This window comes from Gossypium hirsutum, chromosome D04 (genome assembly GCF_007990345.1).
Source record: "Gossypium hirsutum isolate 1008001.06 chromosome D04, Gossypium_hirsutum_v2.1, whole genome shotgun sequence".
NCBI lineage: Eukaryota > Viridiplantae > Streptophyta > Magnoliopsida > Malvales > Malvaceae > Gossypium > Gossypium hirsutum.
In genome coordinates, this window is record NC_053440.1 from 6,382,895 (window position 1) to 6,388,894 (window position 6,000).

The 6,000-nt window shown below is 35.4% G+C and overlaps 1 pseudogene; it reads left to right on the plus strand.

The window, feature by feature from the left end:
• Nucleotides 1-3,157: 3,157 nt before the first annotated feature.
• On the plus strand, nucleotides 3,158-4,308 carry LOC107961448 (senescence-specific cysteine protease SAG39-like; annotated as a pseudogene).
• The last annotated feature ends 1,692 nt before the right edge of the window (nucleotides 4,309-6,000 follow it).

The following is a 6,000-nucleotide window of genomic DNA, read 5'->3' on the forward strand; positions in this document are numbered from 1 at the left end:
GCAGAAAAGCTATGTATTTTCACATTTAAGTCTTGGAAAACTATGATTAAAAAACAAACGGGAAAAAAATAAAATACCTTCGCACAGACAATGACTTAGAGTTCTGTTCTGATGAGTTTAATAAACTGTGCAAGTCAGAAGGGATAGTGAGACACTTGACAGTTTTTCATACTCCACTGTAAAATGGTGTTGCAGAACGAATGAACAGAATGTTCATGGAGAAGATTCGATGTATGTTGTCAAATGGCAACTTACCAAAGTCGTTTTGGGCCAAAGCAGCCTCTACTGCATGTTTTTTGATTAACCAATATCCATCCGTTGCCATTGAGAAAAAGACTCCACAAGAGGTATGGTCTCGTAATCCTGCTGACTATTCTGATTAAAAGATCTTTGAGTGTCCTGCATATGCTCATGTTGATAATGGAAAATTGGAACCGAGATCCATTAAATGTGTTTTTCTTGGTTATAAAGCTAGTGTAAAAAGGTATAAGTTATGGTGTTCTGAAAATAGAAAAGTTGTGATTAGCAGAGATGTTGTTTTTGATGAAACTGCTATGCTACCGAACTTATCTCTTAAAGACTCTTCCAATAAAGAAAATCAAAATCAGGTGGAGCATCAGATTAATCTAGAATCTACAACAGAGTCCACTCTTTAAGCCAGTACAAAAATTTAGAATATAGTTGCTTCTTTACCACAATAATTTATCGCCAAAAATAGAACTAGAAGAAAAATTAAACCTCCAAAGAAGTATGCTGAGGTTAATCTAGTTACTTATGCTTTAAATTTGGCTGAAGATATAGATGCAAACCAAGAGCCATCTAATTATTTTGAGGTGGTTAGCTATGAAGACTCAAAAAAGTGGATGTTTGCTATGCAAGAGGAGATTGAATCACTCTACAAAAACAGAACATAGGTTCTTGTGAAACTTCCTAAAAGTAAAAAGCTATTCGTTGTAAATAGGTGTTTAAAAAGAATGAAGGGACTCTAGAAGTTGAAGAACCTAGATATAAAGCAAGGCTTGTTACAAAGGGTTACAGTCAAATTCCAAGAGTAGACTTCACAAATGTGTTCTCCCCAGTTGTAAAGCATAGTCTAATTCGAGCATTGCTTGGTATTGTGGTCATGTATGATTTGGAACTTGAGCAGTTAGATGTAAAACTATATTTTTTCATGGAGAACTTGAGGAGGATATTTACATGCAACAACCAAAGGTTTTTACAATCTCAAAAAATGAGGACTATGTTTCCTTGCTGAAAAAGTCTCTTTACGGTTTGAAACAGTCACCAAAACAGTGGTACAAGAGGTTTGATTCCTTTATGACTTCTTATTATTTCAAAAGAAGTAGTTTTGACAGTTGTGTTTACTTTAAGAAAAACAATAATAGTTCTTTTGTGTATCTACTCCTTTATGTTGATGACATGTTGATAGCAGCAAAAGATAAATGAGAGATAACAAAAGTCAAAGCCTAGCTAAATGAAGAATTTAAGATGAAAGATTTGGGACCAACAAAGAAGATACTTGGTATGGAGATTCTTAGAGATAGAAAAGCAAGTAAATTGTACCTAAGTCAGAAGGGGTACATTGAGAAAGTTCTTTGCAGGTTCAATATGCAGAGTACTAAGTCTGTTAGTACTCCTTTAGCAGCCCATTTCAGACTTTCATCAGCTTTGTCTCCATAATCAGATGATGAGATTGAGTACATGTCACATGTTCCATACTCTAGTGCAGTGGGATCTCTCATGTATGCTATGGTTTGTTCATGTCCAAATTTATCATATGCAATTAGTGCAGTTACCAGATACATTGCGAATCCCGGTAAAGAATATTGGAAAGCAATTTAGTGGATTTTAAGATACTTATGAGGTACTACTGATGTTTGCTTACAGTTTGGAAGAACTAGAGATGGAGTCATTGGGTATGTTGATGCTGATTTTGCTGGAGACCTTGATAGAAGAATATCTCTTACAGGTTGTGCCTTTACAATCGGAGGTTGTGCAATCAGTTGGAAAGCCACTTTGCAAACTACAGTCGCTTTGTCTACCACTGAAGCTTAGTACATGGCAATTACTGAGGCTTGTAAAGAAGTTATTTGGTTGAAGGGACTCTTTAGTGAACTCAATGAAGACCTTCAAATCAGTAAAGTATTTTGTGACAGTCAGAGTGCCATCCTCTTTACAAAAGATCAAATGTTTCATGAGAGAACAAAACACATTAATGTTCGGTATCGTTTTGTTTGTGATATTATTACTCCTGGTGATATTGTTCTGAGCAAAATTAGTACTCATGAAAATCCTGCAGATATGATGACTAAGTCACTTCTTATAACCAAGTTTGAGCATTGCTTAGACTTGGTTGGCGTTCATTGTTGAAGTTAAACCCTTAAGAGGTTTTATGGAAGAGGTGAAAAACTTGTTCGTTGAGAATTCATGTCAATGCGGAGATTGTTAGAGTTATGTGACCCAAATTCTAATAGATTGCTTGCAAGTCAAGTTAAACAAAATATATCTTATTTCTAAAAGATTTAGTATTTATGAGTATAATATATTTAGCATTTATTAGCATAATATATTTGACTTTGATTACAATTAGGTTTTTTAACCTATAAATAGAAGTAGTCGAAACTCCTCTTGTAATCATTCAAATTCGACATAGTGAATTTTCTTCTCCTCTACCCGTGATTTTTTTTCCGAAATGATTTCCACGTAACATTTCTGTGTGTTCTTTATTTTTATTTCTCTTTTCTTTGCGATATATTTTCATTACCGACATTCTATTTTCTCATACGATAAACTACAAATTAAGCCACCAAATAAACTGCACTTGATTTAGATTAATTTATCAAACAATGCTGACAATGGGTCTGTATCATAGGATGTTGAAGGGCAAGCACATAGACAAGATATGTGTCCTGAAACCACCTCAAATATGCATCGCAACAATTTGGACTTTGGACTATATAGTTTCCAAATTAAGAATACATCACAGTAGGTGTCTTATCATTTTTCTAATTATTTATCAAAACAATTATCAAAAACAAGACTTTGCAGGGCACGCAGCAGAAAGCCAAGATAGGGAAAGAATTGGACTATATATCAGTCTAGGAATTCATCACATTTGGTGTGCCTCTTCATTTTCTATTTCATCGCAAACTCTTCTTCCACCATGGCTTCCAAAAACCAGCTGCATCATCATTTCACTTGTTTGGCCTTACTAATCTTCACATTGGGTGTATGTGAAGTCGCATCCTGCGTTGCTCTTGAAGATGCATCCATAAACGAGAGGCATCAACAATGGATGGTCCAATTCGGACGAGTTTACAAGGACACCAAAGAGAGGCAAAAGCGTTTCCAGATTTTCAAACAAAATGTGTTACGCATCGACTCTTTCAATGCTACCAACAACAAGCCGTACAAGCTCGGTGTGAACCAATTTGCAGATCTAACCAACCAAGAGTTCACTGCTTCTCGAAATGGGTTCAAGGGCCATATGTGTTCCAACACGGCTACCACTTTCAAATACGAGAACGCCACCGCATTGCCTTCTACCGTGGATTGGAGAAAGAAAGGAGCTGTTACACCTATCAAGGACCAAGGCCAATGCGGTCTGCTCTAATTTCTGGTTCTCCAAAGCATTACTAAAATATTACTATGCTTTGTTCTTTTTCTGTGTTGTGTTCTAACTATGTGTGTGTCTCGATCATACGATGCTGATATATAGGATGCTGTTGGGCATTCTCGGCCGTGGCAGCCATGGAAGGGGTTACTAAGCTGACAACAGGAAAGTTAATTTCCTTGTTCGAGCAGGAACTGGTGGACTGTGACACCAAGGGTGAGGATCAAGGCTGCGAAGGTGGTCTAATGGACGATGCATTCCAATTCATCGAGAAGAACAAAGGCCTAACAACCGAATCCATTTACCCCTACAAGGGAGTCGATGGCACATGCAATACCAACGAAGAAGCCAACCATGCGGCTAAGATAAATGGGTTTGAAGATGTGCCTGCCAATAGTGAAGATGCATTACAGAAGGCCGTTGCCAACCAACCTGTTTCTATTGCCATCGATGCTGGGGGGTTCGACTTCCAGTTCTACTCGGGTGGTGTGTTTACGGGAAGTTGTGGCACTGATCTGGACCACGGAGTGACGACTGTTGGATATTGAGAGGATGGTGGGACTAAGTATTGGTTGGTGAAGAACTCTTGGGGCAATAACTGGGGTGAAGAAGGCTACATTAGGATGCAAAGAGATGTGGAAGCAAAGGAAGGCCTTTGTGGCTTTGCAATGCAAGCATCCTACCCTACTGCATAAACATAACTTAAACCATAGTTGCCTTGTCTATATATTATCATATTTTGAATTTTATACATGCTACTCTACGTGAATGTACTATGAACAATGTAAACAAACACTTTTGAGTGGCATACCCCAATGTCTATATATATACATGTTACTCCATATGAACGATGTAAACAAGGCACATACATATTTAGGAGAACCCAATGTCTATTTTTAATATTTTATAGTTTTAAGGGGTGATTTAATTATATTTCAAAATCAAATATCAAATGAGTATATGAAATCTATTTATAATAAGAAAGTCATTGATTTCCAAAATCAATTATCAAATGAGTATATGAAATCAAATACAAGAAGCAACAAACTCTAGTATATATTAGGGCATGACGTTGCCAGAACTTATATTTTCTATTAAAATATTATTATTTAATTAGACATTTTTCGAACAAAACCCTTGTACTATTCCTCTATAAATAGGAACTATGAGTTAACCAGCTGACATTTACTTTTTGAGTACCGATATTTTTTCGAAAAATAATGGTAATTTATTTTAAGAATAAATTTAATTTTCACAAGAATACTCTTAGTTACTGGTCTATATAGAGAATTAAGTTTCCTACTGAAAGTTAAACAAATTTTTCATTCTGTGCACTTTTTCAATTTCTTTGAGTCCACAATCAAAGAAATACGGAGTTAAGGGTAGTAGAGAAGATCAATCGGTTAAAGGTTGGGAAATGACTTAGTTTGCCTTCACACAAAAGCACAAATATAATTTAAATTGTAGTTTATTATTATAAATATCACACGGGATCGATTTTAAGAAAAAATTTAAACTTCTATCATGCTTGAAAACACTATTTTCTAAACTGATTTTACTAACATATCAAGTTCCTTTCATGAACAGATTAGTGTTCTTTATCTCTTGTACATAAAACAATAACTAAGTCTCCAATATATTGGCATTATTCAACTTGTACAATTAAGCTATACATTATTTGACTTTTATAATTGAGTTAGTACGATTGCCTTGAGCCTACAATGTTGTATTCTTCGAATGTGCAGCAAGGATCTTAGAAGAAACAATTTAATGGGATTTGTTACCATTGTAAGATTAAAGGTCATAAAACAAGAGTTTTGTTAGAAACTTATTTGGTTTCCTCCTGACTTTAAGTTTACAAAGAAAAAATATCAGGCATCTGCTGCTACTAATGTTTTCACAATTGATGGTTTTGTTGAGAATGTTGCACCGTCCATTGCTTCACGGACAACACCTATCTTCACTCATGTATAGTATCAGTAGATATTGACTTACTTGGGAATGAGTCTATCCTTTTTAGGAGTAGAAGCACACATGGCAGGTATGGTTACTACATCATGTTCCTTTCGATGGATTTTGGATCTGGGGCAACAAACCATATGATATCTCATGCTCATTATCTTGATAATCTTGTTTCATGTGCTTCACATCCTTCTTTGGTTCAATTGCCCACTGGAAAGTTCGTTCCTAATAAACATACTGGTTCTTACACTTTATTTCTATCAGCTCAATTTACTAATGTGTTTCATGTATCTGATTTTAATTTCAATTTAATTTCCATTTATATACATTAAACTATTTTGTTTCTTTTTACCCTTATTTTTGTATTCTTCTTAACTGTAACACCCCTTACCCGTATTCGACACTAGAATAAGGTACAAGACATT